This window comes from Pungitius pungitius, chromosome 2 (genome assembly GCF_949316345.1).
Source record: "Pungitius pungitius chromosome 2, fPunPun2.1, whole genome shotgun sequence".
In the NCBI taxonomy this organism is placed as follows: Eukaryota; Metazoa; Chordata; class Actinopteri; order Perciformes; family Gasterosteidae; genus Pungitius; species Pungitius pungitius.
In genome coordinates, this window is record NC_084901.1 from 1,435,357 (window position 1) to 1,456,586 (window position 21,230).

The window sequence follows — 21,230 nt, forward strand, 5'->3', positions numbered from 1 at the left end:
GTTAATTGCCTTCTTTAAGCAGTGATGAGACCCGCTGCCGACATAAAAACCCGGTAGGCTAACGTTAGCACATCGTTAGCACATCGTTAGCACATCGTTAGCACATCGTTAGCTTGCTCAAGAACTGGTTCAATATTCAAAATGTCTTTTCGCAGCACACACTCCAGGTGGTTACACCTCTAAAACATGGCGCTGTCGCTTGTAGAAACCGCTCAAAGACACACTGCGGCCAAACGGCTGATCCCATCACAGCGGAATGTTTGCCTCCATTTGGGGTTTTAATCCAGAACCTGAACCACCTGACAGGAGAACGTGTGCAGAGACACCAGACGAGACGCCGCTCTCAGCGTCTCCACCTTCTAATTCTGCCATTTTAAGGATTATCCTCACAGAATTTTCAGGGAAAACATTTGTCTTTCTGCGGGTGAAACTGGAATCTCGTTAATCTTTAAACACATGAATTCATGCTCTTCAGGGGGAATCACTGTCATTCCTTCACACAAACACTACCGCCTCTGTCCACAAGGAGCGCCAAAAGGCACCTTTAACAAAGATGTTTTAAACAGATATTTAATGTGTTTATTTAAAACCCTTTTCCAGATTGCCCCAATCAAAAAGACACCTGACTGGTTTATAAAAATACTTCTTTAACAGAACAGGTGGAGAATCTCGTTTTGGACTCCTTCCTGTCAAGAGAAGATGAGGAGGACACAAACAACGGGGAGATGAATGATGGAGCAGGAAGTGCAGCGCGGTGTGAAGCAGATGTTCGGCTCCCTCACTGCACAGCTGGGGGCGGAGGAGAGGTTGTGGAGTGTCATGGTGGAGCTGCTCCACCTTCTCAAACACACACAGCTAATAAACTCTGTCACGTCAGTAGGTGGAGATCTGAAATCTTCTGTATTTCAGCCCTGTTTTTGTAATGTCAATCATTCAAAAAGCCCTTTGAATTCAATTCAAAGTGTGTTTGCATTATTTAGTGTCTTCACAGTGTGTGGATGACATTCTTGAGTTTTGTTTGTTTTAAAGGGGCTTTATGAATAAAACTTTTGCATCATGGACAAGATGATGAAGTTTGGACCATCATTCACTAAATGAACATCATGCTGCATTGAAGAAGACCTGAAACTAGAGACTGAGACCATAAACTCATGTTTACAATGTTTACTGAGGGAATAAATCAAGACAGAAGTAGAGTCATTTCCTCATAGACGTCTATGGGAGCAGAGGAGTCGCCCCCTGCTGGTCACTACACAGAAGTAGAGTCATTTCCTCATAGACGTCTATGGGAGCAGAGGAGTCGCCCCCTGCTGGTCACTACACAGAAGTAGAGTCATTTCCTCATAGACGTCTATGGGAGCAGAGGAGTCGCCCCCTGCTGGTCACTGCACAGAATGCAGCTTTAACAGGTGAAGGTTGATTTGTCGTGTTCCTCCTCATGGTTCTTGATGAATCGAGGAACCGAGGAGATCTCCGTCACATAAACGATCAATAAGCCTCGTAGAACTGGATGCTCTCATCATGCTCTTTAGAACAGGATGGTTCTGCCTACATGAAACTTTGGTTTTCCGACTATTGCAACTAGAGCTTTGACTCACTGGCTTGTGCAAAGGATTGTGGGTAAGAATAGCCAGGAAGGCACGCCGCCTTGCCTTCTGCAAAGCGCTTAATCGGACTCTTGGTCCCGTTATCACGGCGTTCTTTACAAGTTTGAGTTCTGTTGAGCCGACGCTCAGCGGCGAGGGATCCGTGTAACGCCGGCGAGCTCTCGCCGAGATGAAGAGAAGCGCCGAGGAGACGCTCCTTTTGATCTCCCAAACTGTACATAATGAAGAGCGGCGTCTCGCACACACACACACACACACACACACACACACACACACACACACACACACACACACACACACACACACACACACACACACACACACACACACACACACACACACACACACACACACACACACACACACACACACACCTTGCAGAAAGTGAGGCGGAGACAAAGAGGTAGAACAGATCTCACATCAATGTGTATTCATGAGCTGCAGGGAGATAAAAGGGAGAAAAGGAAGAGTCAGATTTAGGGAGGGAAGGGGTGCATTCTGGGACACGCCGGGGGAGACTAAGCCCCAGTGAAAACTAGCCTGGAAAGAAGCACGGAGCACAAGTAGGACTCAGTCTCCATTTTCATAGCAGCGTGGAATCCAACGTGACGCCACCAAGCCTCCGTCTGTTATTACAGTGGAGCATCAGGGAGAAGACCTTCAGACCCCGCTGCACCGCTTCAGTCCACAGGGGGCGCCACAAGCAACGCTAAAATAAAGCTCCTTCTGGAGGCTCTAATAAAAGAATGTGCAAATGAATAATTACATACTTTATAATACACGCAGCATGTTTATTTAAAAATATATCCGGAGTGAGTAAAGACGCCACTTTGCCGGAGGAGACTTGAGAAAACTTTCTGCTGTTTTCCATCTTATTAAAATAACTTTTGCTTTCACCCAGTTTCCTGATACGACAGCAGAAATAATGCAGGTGTGATCACACACACACACACACACACACACACACACACACACACACACACACACACACACACACACTCCTTTGTACTGAGGGAAAGCAGCAAGGCTTTGATATCCACAAAATAGGACGAGCGAGTTGTTTGTTAAAACTATTTGGGTCAATGGGGAGTTCGCTGAGCAACAATGCAGGAAACGCAGGTACGAAGACACAACACACTCATGCACACACACACACACACACACACACACACACACACACACACACACACACACACACACACACACACACACACACACACACACACACACACACACACACACACACACACACACACACACACACACACACACACACACACACACACACACACACACACACACACAGAGAAAAAGTGTGACCCTGGTTTGGAGCCGGGGAAATTTAGAGGATATGGGGATATTAAACAGTTCACACTCACACAAAGACACACACGGGCACAAACACGCACACACACACACCTGTACGGTCAGCTGAAGCATGCACACACCCAACCAGAGCTGCACACACACGCACAATGAGTGTGTCTGACCCAGTTCATTATATGAGGGTGTTAGCAGGGAAATCCACACTATTACCATGCAGTGTGAATTTAGAGGGTATTACCAGCTAAATGGTAGCCAGCCACCATCCATGTGTGTGTGTGTGTGTGTGTGTTTCACATTTTACAAAAAGGGCCATCAGCCTCTGAGCAGAGAACAAGCAAACAAAAAGCTGGAGGTTGTGTAACAGTGTGCGTGTTGTCTGTAGTAGAAGTTGTTGTGGTATCAGCCAGTGACAGCCAGCTGCTGCACAGCGATAAAGAGACCTTTAGTTTCCACGTCTCTCTCTCTCAGCCCTGAGGACCTGTGTGTGTGTGTGTGTGTGTGTGTGTGTGTGTGTGTGTGTGTTGTAGTCGATGAATGCTCTGGCTGTTGTTCAGCGTCACTGCATTTGTTTCCTCCGAGCTGTTTATGCAGCTTACACACACACACACACAACACACACACACACACACACACACCACACACACACACCACTGATTTGTTTTGTACGTTTTCGGCCCAAAGGTGAATCCTCATTTTTGGGGGTTTTCCACCAAAAAGTTCCCACCTGTGACAATCATGCTGCCTTTTCAAAATAAAGTACAGTCTCCGTTTTGAGGAAGCAGAGCTACGAGGTTGCGTTTGTGTTTTGGCTTTAAAGGACCTCCGATGTGGGCGTGGCTTAAATAAACCTTCTCTCCTCCTCAGGTCACATGGTGTAGAAGAGCATTTCTGAAGGGACTCTCCCCCCCTGCTGGGAGGCCACAGGTGAGTCAGGTAGAGCCGCTCTGAGGAGGCGGGACTCAAAGGGAAGCCCCCCCCGGCATTGTAACCTGTGTGTGTGTGTGTGTGTGCGTGCGTGCGCGTCTCAGAGTGCGCTATCCGACGGGGCAGATTGTGATTTTTAGCCCAGCTGTGCTAATCTGTTCTCACAATACGAGGCGCTGATTACACCGCTGTGGGGACGAGAGACAGAATTAAGAGTAGAAGAAGAAGAGGGGAGGCTTTGTGCGTCTTTGGGGGGGGACGAGGTCGTCCTCCGTACCAAACTACATGTAGGAATTATGTACACACGAGTAGTTTCTCTTTTTCAGCAAATGTTTACTTCAGATTTAAAGGAGGTATTTCCAAACAGTTCTGTTGAGTCCTTCACACACACATTAGGACTAGAAGCTGCCTTTGTCCTGTTGTGTTTTACAAGCGCCTTTAAACTCACTGTGTGTGTGTGTGTGTGTGCAGAAAGTGTCTAGTTCTACTTCTTCCACCTGAAATTCCCCCAAAAACAACCCCTGAATAAATCAGAAGATGGTTTTCTGGATGAACTGAAAGTACAGAACTCTTTGTTGGTTGAGCCGCCTGAATTATTTAAAGTTGTTCCTCAGTGGTTTATTCCTGACATCTAATCGCTTATTCTCCTCGCTGCTCCTTCCATGGACTAGTTTGGTCCTTTGTGTGAATAAAATGTATTGATTTATCTATAAATGGATATTAATAATGTATAAGAATTCTGTTTAAGGACAGTTCATCACGCTGAGCTCCAAGTGTCCTCAGGGTGTCCTCCAGTATCCCAGAATGCCAAAGTCGCTCTTTTTGCTCCACCTTTGGTCTCCACCGGCTCCCAAAGTTAAAGGTTTAAAACTTGTGATAACAAGTGTTATTTACACACTGTGCAGTTATGTCGAGCTGAACAAAACAAATGTTTCTTATCTTTTATTCTGAAGCATCCAATCGCTGTTGAAGACTCTCTGTATTCCTCTAATCTATTTCAGTGAGTTGCCACGGCAACAAGAATAAGAGGAGAGCAGCGTCCTCGTCAAAAGTTGTGTAATTGAGAAGCTTTTTGTTGGAATGGAATGTTTTAATATAAAGCTTCTCCTTCATTTCCCCTCTAACAGGATTAATATACACGTTGTTAGCATTGGACGTTACGTAATGTCTAACTCATTTCCCCCCCCCCCCAGCTCTACAAACTGCATATAAATGTGTGTTTGTTGAAGGACAAAATGTAATCTTTGAAGTCTAGATGCTATTCTATTGGAGCATAAATGTACCTTCTAATCGTAAAAGGTATTTGGATTTTTAAATGAACATTTGGAAAATCCCCAAACAAACGTCCATTTGCTTTCCTCGTTTGTGCCACAACTGCTGAGCTCCTTCATGCACCTATTTATGGTTCCAGTCCTTTTATCTGGCCTGCTCCTCCACCCTGTTATCTGCCTGATGGAGCAGGCACAGCTCCTCCACCCGACCGGAGAAACAGACACTTCTACGACCTGGAAGAACCACAACCCAGATTCTTTATGCACGAAGCTTCCTCATTTCGTGTGACATTAAATCCTTAAATTGTCTTCTGAGAATTATTTATGTAAATTGTGGTCAGGAAGAAAAACAGGCTTTTTGAATATGATTTATCACCATTTTCTGAAGTTTTACGCAATAAAAAAGGAAGAATTAAATCTTTAATGATAATGATGATATCATTTGTGTTACTGCTCTGGCTTCTTAAATTAAATATGTGTAATTTCCACTTGCGCTGCCTCCTAATGGGTTTCATTCAGCCCTTAACCCCCCCCCCCCACATGAACGATGGGAGCAAAGCGGCAGCATTTGTCACAGGGACTTTAACACCTGACGAATAAACATCAAGTTCACACAGGAGAACAAACTTTGATTCAGGAGGCGACAGCCGGCGTAAATGTATAAAATCTATAACATGTAGCCGCTTTAATTAGAAAGAAACTACAGGCTATAAATAAGGCCGTGTGTATTGACTGTGTGTGTGTGTGTGTGTGTGTGTGTGTGAGACCCGTTGAGAGAACGAGAGACAGAATTGGTCATTTTCTCAGGCCTTTATCTGATCTATGGTGTTGAGTGGTGGAACACACACACACACACACACACACACACACACACACACACACACACACACACACACACACACACACACACACACACACACACACACACACACACACACACACACACACACACACACACACACACACACACACAATCCAATTATGGAAGTAGCTGCAGAAAGGTTACTCCTTCCTCTCCTCCTTGGTTTCACTTTCTTTTCTCTTGTGAATGTGAGCGAACCGACAACGAGACTGAAAATCCATGGGGGGGGGGGGGGGGGGGCATTTTGACCAAACTATGGAACTTCATAATCACCAGAATTATCATATGTCATTGTCCTCAGACTTCCTCCTTTCAGACAGTCCCTGAACGCATCACGCTGGCCAAACCAACCCAACGGAAGCTTAAAATTCTGATATTTCCTTAAAAGCTCTTTGATTAAAAGGCGTGAGGTTTGAAATCTGAGCTCCTTGTTGCAGCTGTGAAGCCGTGACCCATCTGGTGGAAAGGAAGTCAAACTTAAAGGCTGTAAATATGTAAACATCTTAATATTTAGAATTAGAGCCTCAACACTGGTTTCTTAACTAAAGACATGTGACGTGACCTGGTCCCCCCCCCCTCTCAGGTTACCTTCATAGGGAACGGAGAGAGATGGGAATCTGACAGATGGGAGAAGGATAAAGAGGCGAGTGGGGGGGGGGGGGGGGGCTGTCTACTTCCTGTGAGGCTCATATAGATGATAACATATTTATAGAGGGTGAAAGCATTCTATTAATATATGATGTTATAATGCGTGTGACTGATGACATTATCGTGTTATGACTCATTAAGTGTCTCGTTAACGACGTCGTCCTTCAGCCAGCAGACAACCAGCTGATGGGTCCTCCACCTGAACACATCTCCACCCTATATATGAACTTATTATACAACACATCAGCTGCCACCAGATGTCCACGACGCTCATTTCCTGCCGCCAACGACTTCCTGCTCCCCCGCTGGATCGCTCTCAGGAGGTCACGACCTCTGAGGCAGAGCTGCTCCAAACAACGCGGCGCTGAGGGCCCCCCCCCCCGGGGTAAGTTCCCCCGCCCCCGCACATCACTCAAGACTTTGTTAATCAGAATCGACGCTGATAAACACATTTAAACAAATAGGAACGAAGCAGACCGACAGTCTGGAACAATCAGAAAGCCTTTTAACGGAAAAATACGACTTTACAAATATGACAGAAAATCAGATAATGGAGGAAAAAAAGATTTTCATATCTTTTAATGAGAAAAAAAACGACCCGTTTTTATTGAACACGAAACTGACTTCCACTAATCTCGCTCCATCGACTGCGCTCGGCAGGGGGGGTGAGGGGGGGGTACTTCTTGAATCAGGAATAATAAATCCTTAAATACGTTTCCAAACAACTCGGCACAGAGATCGAGGCTCCGCTTGTTTGTCTGAGAGGTCAAATGTCGCCTCAGCGGCGAGGGGGGGGGGGAGCGGGGGGGACATATTTGACGACTTCATCTCCAAAGACGGGCGACGGAGCCCTTCTGAGGATTGGCGTCGATTTCCTGTCTGAAAAAATCCCGATGACAGCCGACACACACACACGAGCGAGAAGGCCGGCGTTTCTTATCGCTTAAGTCGCTGACAGCCGGGGGGGGGGGGGGGGGGGACGGATGGGGGGGAGAGGGAAGAAGACCTTGGAGGATATTTGAAACTTCATCTTTAAAAAGTTTAATGTCACGATTATAATCTGGATTAAAGCTCGACAGAGCGAGCGTCACAAAGACGTGGGACAGAAGTGGGATGCTATCGTGCTAACGTGCTAACTTTTACTGACCAAGAAAACACTTGATGGTAATTTGTGAAAGAAGCAAACTGAGGTGAAAACTGATAACGGCGTTATATTGGATTCAAATATATATATTTCTACTTTTCCTTTATTTTTATCAGACCGAAGGAGACCAGGAAGTAGTCAAATATTTAATTAAGATACTTAAGAGTAATTCAAAGAGAAGGTTCTCTATTGAAGAGGCGTTCAGGGGAGGAGAAATTAAAGTTTATTTTAGTGATAATAGTTTTGGGGGATTTCTGTGAGCCGACAAATGTTTTTTGAAGTTGAACGTTTCAGGTCAAATAAATGAAAAGGTTTCTGCAAAGTGACTTTTTTTTTTGTCTTTCAGAATCTGGATGAAACTCAAGTTGTTGTTGGCAGGGTGAATATTCCCATCAAACACATTGTGGCGGAGGCGACCCGGTGACGTCGCCCCTGGCAACAAAGCAGAGTTCTCCCCCCCGGCCGCTGCTTCTAATGACGATTCAACAGAACCTGGTGGCAGATGGAAACTTTCCCTTTGAAATAAAACTCGCTGATCTCGTCCCAAACAGACGAGTGATGGAAGGGAAACGTTTGCCTCTTCCTGCTTTTTGAGTGTTTGGGCCCCACAAGGGCCTCTAATGACCAATTTACATACTTAACACGCCGAGGCATGCCAGGCCGTTTTTATTTCCCCCCCCACAACGTCTCTGGACTCCGTCCTTCTCTCTATCCACAATATTTGAGTGGATGAAATGTGGTAATTGGGGTAGACGTGATGTTTCCACCAGACGTGGGCCGTGCTCCACTGGTTCTTCTGCACAGCCTCAAAGTGCAAATATGGAGCTGGTGAATAATCGCCGGCTCAGAGCGGTAAAACGCAGCAGGCGGACGGAATCAAACCGGATTAGACAGACAGCGCGTCTTAATCTCATGAGACAACGCGAGACGAGTCCATCTCAGGGATTAGTCGCCTGAAGGAATATTTACCCAGAACCCAATCAGCTTCAATCAATGGCTGGAAACACACAAAACCTTTCCCAAACTTAAGCGCCATCGTTTCCTCTTCTTCTGGAAGACGAATCAGCATCACAAGCTTCTAAAGATTTTCCCCCGACTCTTATCGACATGTTTTCCTCCTGTCGCTAACAGAGTGTCAGTCTCACTGACCTCAGATCAGCCCTCCATCACCATCATCATCATCATCATCATCGTCGTCTCCCCAGGACGGACAGCTAATATAAGAAGGGATGCGATAAATGCAAATACAGATCAGTGTGGAGGGAGAGAGGAATTCACCGACTGGAGACTGAATACAGAACACACCCGACTGCAGAGTGTGTGTGTGTGTGTGTGTGTGTGTGTATATAAACAGGCTGAACCCAAAGCATTATGGGTACAGAGAGTCGTGAAAGAGAGTGAAGCAAAAGGACTGAAAGGGAGATCAGACTGCTGAAAGAGGCACAAGAATCCCCCCCTCCTCCTCCTCCTCTTCTTCTTCATCCTCTTCACCCCCCCGAACCTCCCGCCTTTTCAACTGCCCTCTTTATCTCTCTTCTTCCTCCTCGTCGTCTTTCTCTGAAACCCAAAACCTCTGTAATCCTCATGATCCGGGTCTGTGGCCCAAAGGAGTGACTCTGAGGGAAGGGGGTGGGGGGGGGGATGTGAAGAGGAAATACCATAGAAGGTAATTCAAAACGTTGGAGGAGTATTTAGGTTTAAAGTCCCGTCCAAAGAGGCTATTGTGTTCTCATGGTTGCTGCATGAAAAAGCTGATTATCGTTATGAATTAAAACAAATTAAATAAACTGAGTGAAAAGCTCTTGATGACTTTAAATGTACAGTATATCATTTTTATAATGAAGATGAAATCTTGGCCTTTTGCAACCAGTGAGAAGAAGTGACCACATTCTGACTGAGGAGTTACTGTCAATCAGCGTTAGGCCCCGCCCTAAAGCATCTCCTGCTTTATGGTCTGTTTGACTCTAAATGGACCATCATTCACTAAATGAACATCATGCTGCATCATGTTTACAATGTTTACTGAGGGAATAAATCAAGAGAGAAGTAGAGTCATTTCCTCATAGACGTCTATGGGAGCAGAGGAGTCGCCCCCTGCTGGTCACTAGACAGAAGTAGAGTCATTTCCTCATAGACGTCTATGGGAGCAGAGGAGTCGCCCCCTGCTGGTCACTACACAGAAGTAGAGTCATTTCCTCATAGACGTCTATCGGAGCAGAGGAGTCGCCCCCTGCTGGTCACTTCACAGAAGTAGAGTCATTTCCTCATAGACGTCTATGGGACCAGAGGAGTCGCCCCCTGCTGGTCACTACACAGAAGTAGAGTCATGTCCTCATAGACGTCTATGGGAGCAGAGGAGTCGCCCCCTGCTGGTCACTACACAGAAGTAGAGTCATTTCCTCATAGACGTCTATGGGACCAGAGGAGTCGCCCCCTGCTGGTCACTACACAGAAGTAGAGTCATGTCCTCATAGACGTCTATGGGAGCAGAGGAGTCGCCCCCTGCTGGTCACTACACAGAAGTAGAGTCATGTCCTCATAGACGTCTATGGGAGCAGAGGAGTCGCCCCCTGCTGGTCACTACACAGAAGTAGAGTCATTTCCTCATAGACGTCTATGGGACCAGAGGAGTCGCCCCCTGCTGGTCACTAACAGGATGCAGCTTCAGCATGAAGCTTTGACTAAAATAAGTAATGCAGTTGGATGAAACCCGCCGGCGTTCAGACAGAAGTGTTGTGAGCTGTTGACCCCGCGGGAGGAGACAATCCCTGCGAGGGGAGGACCGACGCCATCGGAGCGGCGCTATCGGAGGGCTTCAGGGCGGCGTGGCGGTAACGAGAGTCTGTTAGCGCTCCGCTCTCCTCAATCCAATCATCACAAAAGGCAGCAAAGCGGAGACTGTTTACATGGCGTCTTATTCCCGTCCCTCCGTGTTCGCCTTCAGGGAGCAGAGCTTTTAACACGACTCACCCGGAGAATGAGCTCACTAGGAAAGACGTGATTGTTTTTTTTAACCCAAGAGCAGACCACCAGAACCGGTTTGAAGGTTTCATCCTCCTGAAACCAAAAGCTATTTCTCAGCAGAGTTTTGCTGTTTTCACATTTTAATTGAATGGGTTTGAAGTTCAGTTGAATATAAAAGTACTTCACCTCTATGGAAAAGAGAAAAGAGAAGACTTGATTTGGGGTTTTTGCATGTTTCTTTTCCTTAAATAACGGGAAAAACAAGAAAAAATCTTCCTTTAAAGATTTTTTTTTCAAAAATGTGATAACACAGAAATCTGTCCACCCCAAATGTCTCCAAGTGTCCCGTGATACCGATGAAGGGAAGAAATGGAGGCTTGCTGGAGATATCAAACCATTTGCATCCTCTCCTCCCAGCCTAAATGTCACATGACCGCTGGTCTCAGGTGAATCAATCACAGAATTTAATGAGCCAATCAGAATCTGGTTAAAGCAAATGTTTTATTCTTGGGAGCTATTTAACAAATTAAAGCATTTCTGCTGAAATATCTCAGTTTTGGTTTGTTTCTTTTGACAGAAGCCTTTGTCACTAGTGATGTGTTCAGGGACCGTTGGAAAGATGACAATCCAGCGATACAGCTTGACTGAACGGTGTAGTTTACAAGGAAGGATATGCTTCTCACTCCTGTTTTGGGGTTCAGAGGTCTGGAAACCTTTTGATACCCAGTTGGTTTAAAATCAACTGAGTCAGACACAGCAGGGGTCAGATCTCAAAGATCTCACAGGACTTTACTCTCGGTCCTAAAGACACACGACGAAAGAAGACGGTTTAATAATAGGACAATAATTGCTTGTCGCTGCACAACGCTGGAAAGTAAAAGAACCCGGAGAGGAGCGCTGCCTCAGCACAAGAAACAGTGAACGATTCAGGAGATCAGAATGATCCAGGAGATCAAAGGACCAGCCGGTAGCAGATATGGAGGATGAGTAGGACAGAGATAGTGAACCGGAAAACATGAAAAAACCTTTAGAAAATAGTCTTACTCGATCTCACTCATTCCCTCCTGAAGAAGCTCTGGGAAAATGTTTGATTAGTTGAAAAGAAGAAGTGTACGCTTGTTAAAACACACACACACACACACACACACACACACACACACACACACACACACACACACACACACACACACACACACACACACACACACACACACACACACACACACACACACACACACACACTAAAGGGAGATAATCTTCAGAGAATAATTTCATTCTCACAATAAATCCTTCCAGATGCTCACGAAGAATATGTGAATGGGGAAGATTAAAAAACACACACCACAGACTGGAGGCATTCACGCTTCCTGATGAGAAGTCGAAAGAAAACACACGTTTGTCACAGGCCACAGCCTTGTCGCACGCACAAACACACACACACAGACACAAACTCACGCACGCACGGAGTTAGGAAGTCGTCTGAAAGGATGAACGCAGCGTGTTTGTAATTATCACGATGCATTTCATGTCCTTTCACTTGATTTGTCTGAGCTCTTACATGACAGTGTGTGTGTGTGTGTGTGTGTGTGCGCGCGCTCCTACGGTCTGTGCATTAACATCCCAGTTCATTGATTCCGATGACACTCCACCAAGTTTAAACTCCTCGTGGCTCCAGCAGTGTGTGTCTATGTGTGTTTTTAATTAAATGATCATGTCGGGCTACAACCATCTATACTCCAATCAGCCATCTGTCACTTTCTTTTAGAACAGATTCCACTTGTACAGATTGTATTCAGTTGTGCAGCTGTGGGTCTTGGTGGTATTTTCTGGGCTTTCTCTCGGCCTGTGGAGGCTTCTATTGAATCAATTCTGTTTTTTCAAAGATCAGAACCGGACTTCAGGGGCGACACAAAGCAGGACTCTGATCAATAAAGTCGATTGTGGTGAAAACTGAAAGGTGAATAAACCACAAACCTGCTTGAGTTTTAGCATTGATGTTTTTAGCAGAAGGAAAGCCCTCCTTTTAACCTCACGCCATGTCGCACTGCTGGAAAGCTCAGAAGAATAAGAAACTAAAGCTAAATGTGTCACAGCAGACCGCCGTGTCCAAGGTCAATAACAAAGCTTCTCCAGACAGAAATGCCTCTTCTGTTAAAGCATTAAATTCTATTTTTAAGACACTTCAAAAGTACCCTAAAAAATGTTAAGTAATAAATAATTCATGATCGAAGACTAAAGAAAACAAAGCAAACGAGGGGGGAGGACACTCGTCATTTACTCAGCGACGCTTCTCCCAGATCTCCACATGTGGAACACATCAAGCCACACACACACACACACACACACACACACACACACACACACACACACACACACACACACACACACACACACACACACACACACACACACACACACACACACACACACACACACACACACACACACACACACACACACACACACACACACACTTCAGAAGTCAGGAAGGAGGAGGAGAGTAATGGAGAGCAGTGAGGTAAGCCGTTAAAGCCCTCAGAGGCAGGGAGGGTTCCTGCTGTTGTCCATAAAAGCTCAGATGCAGCAGACAGCTTAGAGAGTCTGCTTCAGTACTTTCCCTTCTTCCACGCCTCACTTTGAAAAGTTCACATGGAATAAAAACATGGGCTCCAGGTATTCCCCACTCAGACGCCAAACAAGGACTCAAAAGGGGCGAAAGCAGTCGGCTCTCGGCTGGGTGACAACAAAGTGCCGCTGTGCACGAGTCCTCTGCAAAGGCTTGAAAGGAAACACTAGCCGGCGACTGTGTGCCCACTACAGGCCAACGGGAGGCTAACCACAGGCTAACTACAAGCTAACTACGGGCTAACCACAGGCTAACTACAAGCTAACCAACTACAGCCTAACCACAGGCTAACTACAAACTAACTATGGGCTAACCACAGGCTAAACACAGGCTAACTACAAGCTAAGTACAAGCTAAACACAGGCTAACTACAAGCTAACTACGGGGTAACCACAGGCAAACTACAGACTAACCACAGGCTGACTACAAGCTAACTATGGCCTAACCACAGGCCAAATACAGGCAAACTACAGGCTAACTACAGGCTAACTACAAGCTAACTACAAGCTAGCTACGGGCTAACCGACTACAGGCTAACCAAATGCTAACTAAAGGCCAACCAGGGGTCAACTACCAGCCGAAGTTGGGCCAGCAATGGGCAGAGTTACAACAACCTCTGCTGGTTGCATGTATAATGCAAAATGGACTCTTTAGGCAACACTTTGGATAAGACATTAATGTTGATTAAAACAAGCTTGTTGCGTTGTCGTTAACTACACACAGTCGGTAACAAAGTCCCACAGTAGAATAATTTCCCGCTGATGTCACACAGGACTCAAACAGAGGTCTCCTGGGTGAAAGTCTGTTTACTCGCTCACCATCCTCTCTACTGATGAAGGTGGGTTTCACAGTGCGACTCCACACAGCGAGTCTATTGTGCCTCTTTCAAAAAGTAACCGATCTGTGAACAACAATCAGCCGTCGGATAGATTTACTGAAGGAAACTCTGCATCACTGTCAAAAAAAGACTGAAATCAGAACCAGATGTTCCACTGAAACCCTGTAAAGGAGAAGATAAATGAACTGATAGAAAGCATGAGAGAAACAACAGTCACACAATTATGAGTAAATAAACAAAGAACATATTTAGAAGAATAAAAAAAGCAGACCAACTTTTTCTTCTTTGGTCCAAAGAAAAAGAGCTTTCCACCACAAAGAGACACAAGCCATAGAAGAAGAAAACAAACCACACATTGAGCATGCCTTCACCCACGCCCTCTAACACACACACACTTTTACCTTCTTCTAATCCTACATTGCTTTCTCTTTATTCCATTATTCCTCCTTTCCTTCAATCCTTTCCTCTTAGTCTTCATCCCTTCCACCCTTCCACCCTAGCCCCCCTTCCATCTTCCCTTACCTCCTTCCTTACTCACATTACTCTTACCATTCTTTCACTCCCTTCCTTCCTTCCATCCTTTGACCATTTCTTCCTTTCCTTCCTCCCTCAATCCCTCGTTCCACTATTCCTTCAATCCTCCCTTCAACTATCAGCATCAATAAGGCTTTGGATTAATGAGCCAATGAGGGGTTTAATGAAAAAGACTGACACACGCAGTCCCGTCAGGTCAGAGGAGATGTTCACCATCTCCCTCTGTGTGTGTGTGTGTGTGTGTGCGTGAAGACAAAAATGGACTCCAGACGAACCTCTGGCAAAAGTGAAGCTAGTGAAGCGAGAGTGAAGCTCCAGCAGCAGCAGACCTGGGGAGATCAGAGGAGAAGGAGACAATGAAGCCTCCTTTAAAGCTCCCCTTATTCTTCTGGTTACTGAACCTCTGGAGAAATTCATCCGTTCACAGTTCGATCGATGCATGCGTTTATTTTCTGGACAGAATCTGCTGTTTGGTACCAAAGTTCAAGATTTAAAGATCAGGGGGATGTTTTTTCTTTATTTTCCTCTCACTAATTCCACGACTCCAGGAACCAGGAAACCTCAAATAGTCAAATATGAACAAGTGAGTCAGCTGAGCAGGACTTTACTCCTTGAGTATGAATGTGAGAAATGGATATATGAAACACACAAACACACACACACACACACACGTTTGCTTTTTCGAGGATTGACAAGGTACAAGCTCCTGAGGAATGCTGAGGAAACAAAGCCGTTTAAAGGGAACAAGAACCAATAAAACGCACACATTGTTTAACACAACCAGGCGGGTGGAGGGGTCGGGGGGGGGGGGGGGCGGTTATTAAAAACATGGAGGCAAGAGGGAAACTGATGGATGGAAGACAGAAGGTGGGTTTAATTGAATCCAAGTTGGCAGACGGAGGCGGATCCGTTTTGATCTAGTCTGAGGTCCTGAAGGGCCACATCGACACATCTGGACCGGTGCTTCTACCTCATTAATAGCGCCACGATGCTAAAGCCTGCTAAATGACTCCTCTATCGCATAAAAATCCCCCTAAAACAGAGTTAAAGACCAACTACTTCCAAATAATATCAAGTCATTAAAAACTAAATGAAGTCAAGTCATCTTCTACGCTCTCTATTGATATTTAGATTATATAGAAATAATAATATATCATAACAAGCGACTCAAAGAGTACCTCCACCCACTTCAATGCTGGAGGGATGGGCTACGTCAGAGCTGGGTGTGACCTCCAGAACGAGACCACACCCGGGTCTTTTTCTCCATTCACACCTGGCTGCCCCCCCCCCAGGAAGAGTCCACAATCAGCACAAAGGGACTACACAATGTGGACGCGAGATGAGACGTGTCTGTCCCCACACTCAGCGTAACATGCACTGAACCCGAAGCTGCTGTGTGTGTGTGTGTGTGTGTGTGTGTGTGTCTCTTTCATTGAATCTATGAACTGAAGACATTTCTTCATGGTCTGAACTTTTAGGGGTTAAAATAGTTTGGCTGTTTGTTCTTATTCTTTTGTTGGTTTTCTTCATCATTGGACCACAGAGGAAGAAGAAGAATGTATAATGTCGGTTGTTTTTGTACATTAAAGCTTTGGAGTTCACATAGAAGGCGAGAAGGGACACAATAGGAGAGCGAGGGTGTGTGGAGAGTGTCAGTAATTGGCTGATATGTGAGAAGGGGCAGCAGGGTCTCTGCAAGAATTCATTTCTGTAAAACAGCCTGAAGCCTCCAATTAACCCCCCCGCACCCCTCACACAAAACAAATCCATGAACCCCCCCCGCACTGCGGGACAATACCAACCACACGAGAAGACAAAGTAGTTTGACCAGACGCAACTTTATAAAAAAGGTACAGTTTTAGAATAAAAGCGTCGCTACCTGATCAGCGTCCAGGCCGTGGATCTCTGATGTCATCGACCACCTGACTCTCCTAAAAGAGACACACAAACACAAAGTGTGTTATTTATGCGTGCATCGCTCTTTGAGGGTGATATTGTGAAGCAAAGTGAATAACCGAACAGTTACAGCAATGTTAATTAATTCAGTAAAACCTGCCAGAGATCTTTTTTTATCCATCAGAATAATAACAAGTTGTGCCTGTTTAAACAGACCCACTGATGAGGGCAGGAATTCAACTAAAGGCATTTTCATGCTCCATTTTTCTCTCCCGATGATAGCGTTCATGCGCATAAGCTCTGAAATAAAGAGGGACTCTTTCACTGAGGGGATGAAGGAGGAATCAATTAGGGAAGTAATCTCCATAATGAGACATCCGAACACACCAGAAGCCACAGACACAGCGAGAGCATGGGAACAAAGAGCAGGTACACATACTCCAAATGCTCCACTGCAAGCATTGATTGAGCAGTACAACCCTGAACTACATGTATACGGTTAGTTAGTTTTGGGATGATCCAAGAGGCTTTTTAAGAGCTTCCTCAGCTGGACAACGAGGATTCTTGTCCCCACTTGAAGGTGATGAAGTACTCGGTTCATCACAAGACCAAAGTTCTGGCTGCAAAAGTATTCGATTCCACCGACGTGAACAAAAGTCTCATTCGACTCATTTGTGATCCGTCAAAAGTAATCGTCAGTAAATGAAAACACCAACGTAAGAGACTCTCCTGCAGGAACACAAGTGAATTTCGCCTTTCACTTCCCATTGAAACAAGCAGCAAAGTGGCTCGTGAGGCGAGACTTTGCGTGTGTGCGTCTGTGTGTGTGTTGTAGTATGTTTGGCAGCACTTCTGACAGCGTGGAGGCCCTCGGTTCCATCCAACAGAATGGCCCCGTCTGTCTCCACTCCATCTCAAAGAGCCATATGCCTCTGGGCAGCAGAGCCCCACTCGCTCACATGTGTGTGCGTGCTTGGTTGTTTGTTTGTTTTTCACGCGAGTGTGTATGTGTGTGTGTGTGTCCATATGTTCGAGCATCTAACATCACACATCTAAACATCCAGATGGCGACGTGTCAGTCAACACAATGTTTCCTTCCATCTTCAGGAAGTACCTCAAAAGAAAAATGAATATTCATCACAGGCGTTTACAATCAAATGGAGTTATGTGGTGGAAGAAAAATAACCAACATTCAGCATTTTATACCACGTTGTTACATTTAAAAGTCCTTCCTTTCTCAAAATACGTCTTTGGTCAGTAAACTGAGTTTTTTTTTTTTTTTAAACGTATCAAAGTGACTTTCTGCTTCAGCTAGCTAACGTTCGCGTCTCCAAGCCAACGTTTGCGTCTCTAGCTAACGTTCGCTTCTCCAAGCTAACGTTCGCTTCTCCAAGCTAACGTTCGCTTCTCCAAGCTAACGTTCGCTTCTCTAGCTAACGTTAGCGGTCACGAAAAGGTGAAGCTCATTGAGGACTTAAAATACGTAAATAGTGAGAAATGTTTTGTCTTTCTACATTACGACGAGGAGGAGAGCTTCTTTCTAACAGAGAATCTTGAAAGATTCACTTTGAGGGTTGTTGTGCGTCCTGCTCTCAGCGCGACCTCCTCTGACCTTTCATCATTTCCACTCCGCTTTTCTTCTAGACACAACTAACCGGCTGTGAATCAGAGAGAAAAGGGCAAAGAGGGCCAGCGTGTAAGTGGGATTTGAAGAATAAACTTGAACAAAAACATTTCCCACATATTATTATTATTATGATTTATGGCCCGGCTTTGGTTGAACGTCAACACACACACACAAACACACATTTATATTTGAGAGAATCCGCCGGCAAAAATCAGAAATGTTGTTTTTTTTTCTTTTTACTACTTTTGGCAGTTTGTTTACTTGTTTGTTTTCCAAACTCAAAGTGTAGTTAGTTTAGTGACGGCTGAAGCCTCAACATTCTGTTTAATATGACAAGTTATTTCTTGGTTGAATCCGGTGTTTCCTAATTTAGGCAAAACCAAAAAAGGGACTATTCCTGATTCCTGATTATCAGTTTTCCTGTTTAAATGATGCGTGACTGTTAAGATTGACTTCTGGGTGCACGATATTCTAAAAGCAGACGAACGACCACATGTGAAATGTGTTGGAGGTGAAACACTGGAAAGAGTCGAGGAAAACAAGAGGAGGAAAAACAAAATAAACACTGAAAATGACGTGTGTTTAAATACCGTGAAGAAGAAGCTTGACGAGCCATTCCGTCAAAATAAAAGAGGAACGTTAAGTCCTTTCTAGACATGGCATGTGGAAATGACTGGTTGGACGTGTGTGTGTGTGTGTGTGTAGAGGCTTATTTGTGTATTGTGTATTCGAGCAATTAGGACAGGAAACTGAGGCGCTTTGGCCTCCCTGTGGAATTAAGTTATTCACACACACACACAAAATACACACTTAAAATAAAAAATAAATAAAAAAAACACTGAACTTCCTCTTGACCGGTTTCCCAAACAACACACCACCGCTCTGTTTGCATCCCCTCTCTCCTCCTCTTCCTCCTCTTCATCAGCTCGAAGCAAAGCAGACCTCTTCTGTTTAGTGTCATGTGACACACACACACTCACATAAACAAACCAGTGTGTGTACCCGTGTGAGGCCCTTCGTATGTTTACTGCCTTTATGGATCTAACCAACAAAAGCAGAGGAATCTTTTACAATCTGCCGACGTAACGTCCCACAATGCATTGCGCTGGAACAGAGCGCCGCTGGTTTGAGTGTTTTTAACCACACAGGAGGAACGTTTGGACGAGAAGAGAATCACGGAGAGCAGACGAATTTCAACAGGAACCTCCCCCCTTCCTCCCCCAACGTCTCCCTCGTGCACACTGGTGTCTACGGGTCATCAGAACCGTATCCGCTGGAGGACGACGCCTCGGTTCATTCCTCACATTCCTTACAGCACATTCCTAACATCCCGTCGGCCATTTTCCCTCCGTGGAACCTTTCATCTCGATTATCCTTTTGGATCGTTTTGTTTTTCAAATGTCAGAAAATATCAGACAAAAGCAACAAAGATTTTGGCGATAAAGTTTCACCCCTGTAGCCTCCATCACCCCCATCACCTCGCCCCCCTGCCCCCCTGCCCGGCTCAATCAAGCACAAAGAATTAAACATTGCTAAAAACACACCATCCAAAGCCTCCAAAGACTGGGTGAAAGAGCCGTTATCAGCAGGAGGTCTCATCAGCAGCACATTCAACCCGCTCAATGCCGCTGATTCCCCCCCGAACGCTGGGATTTAATAAAGGAGGCGAGATGAGAGACACGGATCACACATTTATTTTTATATGCAGCAGCACATCCACAGACAATTGTCTTCATATATATATTTTATATTATTACCTATGACTTCCCCATTAGTCACCTCCAGCATTGCTGTGTCTGAATTCAAATTCCTGACTCTTCATAAAATACTCTATTAAATGCTGAATTATATATATAATGAGATTTTGTATTCAAGCTATAACCAATAGAGATCAAGGTGAATGAGGGGGGGCTGAAGTCTGGTTTGAGACTGTGATGTAAGTGCATCACAGGCTGCAGCTCCCCTCGCAGACACACAAACTCTCAGACACACAACGATGACAACACACCGAGCCTCCGTCCACTAAATGAAGCACAGTTTCCCCAAACTCTACATCTACTTGTGTATCGGAATAATTGGATTTATTAGAGTGCGCTTTGTCGTATTGCAACGAATAGTAAACCTACTTAAAGTTGTTGGTAGCAGATCACGCTTACATAAATACACACTCTTAAATCAGTAATATGTTGAGAAACGGGGGGGGGGGGGCTTCATTGTTGGGTTTCTGAGTGCTCAGTTAGTGTTAAAACACCGAGAAGAAGTCATGAGCTGCAAAGCGTCGTTTGAAGGAAGGTTAATTATGCAGAGAAACGGCTAAAAAATGAGCCGAGTGGAAGTGAACTTTAGAGGAGACAAGCGCGCACACACACACGCACACACACACACACACACACACACACTTAATGGAGGAAACACTCAGCTTTGTACTTTTTCCCTGACTCAGCCCAATCAGACTTCAGTGGTCCATGTAATCTGGACTGAACTAATCAACCACCTACGCTGCCAATCAGCCCCCGGTCAGAACACTCGACCCCCCCCCCCGAGTGTGTTTTTAAGCTTCACACTAACCATCGATAGAAAAAGGACTTAATGGCGTTTGTGGTCTTGTGATCTTGATCCAGGTTCCACGGGGCCTGGTTGATTATTGTATTCATCCAAAAGGCTTCTTCAATACAGCGTTATGATCATAAATGAAGCTACATTTTGAGCAGGCGATGCTTTGGGGCGGAGCTACACACTGATTGACAGGTACCATAGATACATAAACCACCAAATATGGTAACTTCCTGTTCTCTGGTTGCATAAAAAAACAAAGATGGCGACGGGCAGTTTGCTGAATAAAGATTCCTCAGGTTGTGTTACTATAGCGACAAACATTTCAACATTCATGTGCTATTCAACCACATCCATGTACAGCTATTTATTCTACTCGTCCCTTTATCTTTTATACGCTTATATACAAA

At 45.1% G+C, this 21,230-nt stretch overlaps 1 protein-coding gene across 3 annotated transcripts in view; it reads right to left on the reverse strand.

Annotated features, from left to right (window-relative positions):
- LOC119211373 (plexin-B2-like) overlaps positions 1 to 21,230 on the reverse strand; it is a 58,169-nt gene that overhangs the window by 23,702 nt on the left and 13,237 nt on the right. For 2 of the 3 annotated variants that reach the window (XM_037462222.2, XM_037462220.2), the window contains exon 2: positions 16,624 to 16,675. The exons of the other annotated variant lie outside the window; for it this stretch is intronic. The gene's annotated coding sequence lies outside the window, so the exon portion shown is untranslated. The remainder of the gene's footprint in view (positions 1 to 16,623; positions 16,676 to 21,230) is intronic. 3 annotated transcript variants of the gene reach the window in all.